The sequence below is a fragment of the Primulina eburnea genome, chromosome 2 (assembly GCF_022965805.1).
Source record: "Primulina eburnea isolate SZY01 chromosome 2, ASM2296580v1, whole genome shotgun sequence".
Taxonomy (NCBI): Eukaryota; Viridiplantae; Streptophyta; class Magnoliopsida; order Lamiales; family Gesneriaceae; genus Primulina; species Primulina eburnea.
Genome location: NC_133102.1, coordinates 10823936 through 10826838, shown reverse-complemented (window position 1 = coordinate 10826838; position 2903 = coordinate 10823936).

Here is a 2903-nt window from a genome sequence, read left to right as displayed (position 1 = left end):
TCCAATGAAAGAAAAGTAAAATAACTGGTCCCAAAATTTATCTATAAATAAGGATCGTAGGGAACCAGTGATTCACACCAAACTTAAACCAAAAACTGGAAACAAAATGTATTTTTCATATCTCAGAGTTTCCAGAAGAAGGATTAAGGCAACAAGACAAGAGCTGAAAAATTTTAAAGCATATCTAAAACGGATCAAAGAATCAGGAAGGGAAATACAAGCTGATATAATCCAGGTATATATAAATTATATATGCCGACAGATAAAGAGTCAAGAAATGGCTGTTTCTAGATTAATAATCTAGAAAAGACAAGAGAGGACCACTCAACCACCAGATGGTCCACAAGCAAGCTGTAAAGGCTTATGAAGATTTGAAGTCCGAATTTCAAATCCGAAGGAGCCTTCTATAAATAAAGAAGAAGAAGGAAGATGAAGACATCGATCAACCTCTTCATTTTTCTTCCAACCAATTGTAATACTTTCTCTTTCAAGTTTATGTGTGTAGTAAGTTCAGCTACTATTAGTAGCTAGACAAGTTTCTCCTCCTCTACAGGAGGTTACTATGTAATAAATAAATGATTGTGTTTGAATAAAAGAGATCTTTGCTCTTAGCCCCTCTCATGTATTATTTTCAAAATTTTATTTTATACTGTACACTCTAAGGTAGGAAACGAATTAGAGTTGTGCCAAGTATTGCTGAAGGAATCTGCGTCAGTAACCATCGGTTGCGATCGTGTGGTTGGACTGTGAGGAGCAGTTCGTAAAATACGGTGGATATAACCCGGTGGTACTCCGGTCAAAGAGGTATGAGATTTAATTTATTTTACGGAAGCATGATGTGCCATAATTTAAAAGAAAATCAATGATTTAAAAAAGGAGAGTGAAGGGTATTTTGGGTAATAAGGGAGTGAAAAGAAAGTGGGAGAAATTTAGGGACTGAAACACAAGTCTCCCTTTAATTTTTGGATCTTAAGATTTGACAGATATTGTCAGTGTGACCGAAAATGTCAATGTATGAATATTATTATTATACCACCTTCCTTGCGGTGGAATACTTTAGGTTTTCCTGGTCCTTTGTGGTCTAATACCCAACCATCATAGATGTGTGTTTTCTATGTGTCAATGATTATACACAAACATACATGTATGGTTAAATCCGTAAATGGAGATATTATGTTAACCGCACTGAAAGAACAAAACAACCACAAAGTAAGGGGAATGATGAATATCTTGTCGCTCTTATATATTTTGTTCCTCTGCATGGTAATAAGAAATGGCTATGTCATAAATGGCTCAATCATTTAAATTTCAAATATATTGCAAATCTTAACAAACAAAAACTGGTATGAAGGTTGACTGAAATTCATTTTATCAAAGATAAAGTGTGTATTACATGTCAGTTAGGCAAACATGTCAGATCAACTTTCAAGAACAAAAGAAGGATCTCATCAGTTGAATGTCTTGAACTTCTATATATGATTTAATCAATAGATTGGATAAAGGTAATCTGTACGTGTAGTATTTGATGAATCCTTTATAGGTCATGATAATAGCAGTAATAATATACATGATTTAATCAATAGATTGGATTAAAGTAATCTTGATCATAGCAGTGCCCATGAGACAAATTTGAGAAGAAAGCCTAAAATCACTCCTAAAGCAAGTACAGCCGGCAATGCAAAAGCTTATCAAAATCAAGCCGGTGAACAAATCGAACCATTGAACAATCAATAGCCAGAATTCATCAAATGGAAGATCATACTGAAACAAATGAAGATCCAACCATTCATCACCCAAATCCAAACCTATTTGAACCAAGTGTCCAGTAGAATAAGAATATCCATCGAGCTGGTCATGGTAACTTAACCGCTCCTCTAACAACTAGAAAACAAATGATAGATGAATTTTTTCATGCTGTGTTTTTCACAACTTGAAACTAAGAAGATTGATGAAGCCTTAGGTGATTCAAACTAGATAGATGCTATTCAAGAAGAACTTACTCAGTTTGATAGAAATAAAGTTTGACATCTAGTTCCTCAACCAGCCAATATAAATGAAACATATACTGTTTTAAAATTCGGAAATATTTTTTTTTCTTTAAAGCTCTCATTTTGAAATAACATTTAAAATGATCGTATATTTAATTGCCAAAAAAAGTAGCGCAGTTTAAAATTAACTAACATCATCCAGAAACAACGTAAACATAAATGAGTAAAATCGTATATCCTCAACGTATATAAAAATGTGTAAACTCCTCTTAATATGCGGAAAATTGTGTGGTCCTCGGGTTGTGTCGCCGCACCAGTGCTGCCCGCTCAGAGTCCAGCACCTCCGGTCTCCTCAGTAACTAGCTCACCTGCATCACACATACCTAGTGAGTCTAAAGACTCAACTATACATGTACCAAGAATAACGAGTACATATACATGAACACAACAGTGAAAAATATCATACTCAACATATCGTTCATGAACTTTAAAGCATAACATAAAAGTGTCGTATAAAAATCATGTCGTGTCAAATCATGTCATCTCAAATCATCATATACATGTCAAAACAGCTCATCGTGTCATCATAAACTTAAACATTTTCTTTTAATTGAATTTAGTTCTTTAGTTGTGACTTTCGTATCAGCACTATCGATGGATCCATCTACATATAACCACGGTACCGGGCAGCGGGGGGGATCAGCGAGAGCATTACCCGCCCACTGAGCCCGGGCCTTAGCTCATCAAATATCAAATCATCGTATACATGTACATCTTCAGTCACAACCAATTCCATCCTTCAAAAATCATCATATTCACCACGAAAAAAACATATATTTACGTAACTTTTCCTTTAAACCAAACATGAAACGTATTTATCGTAATTTCATAAAAATCATAAACGTGATGCATAAA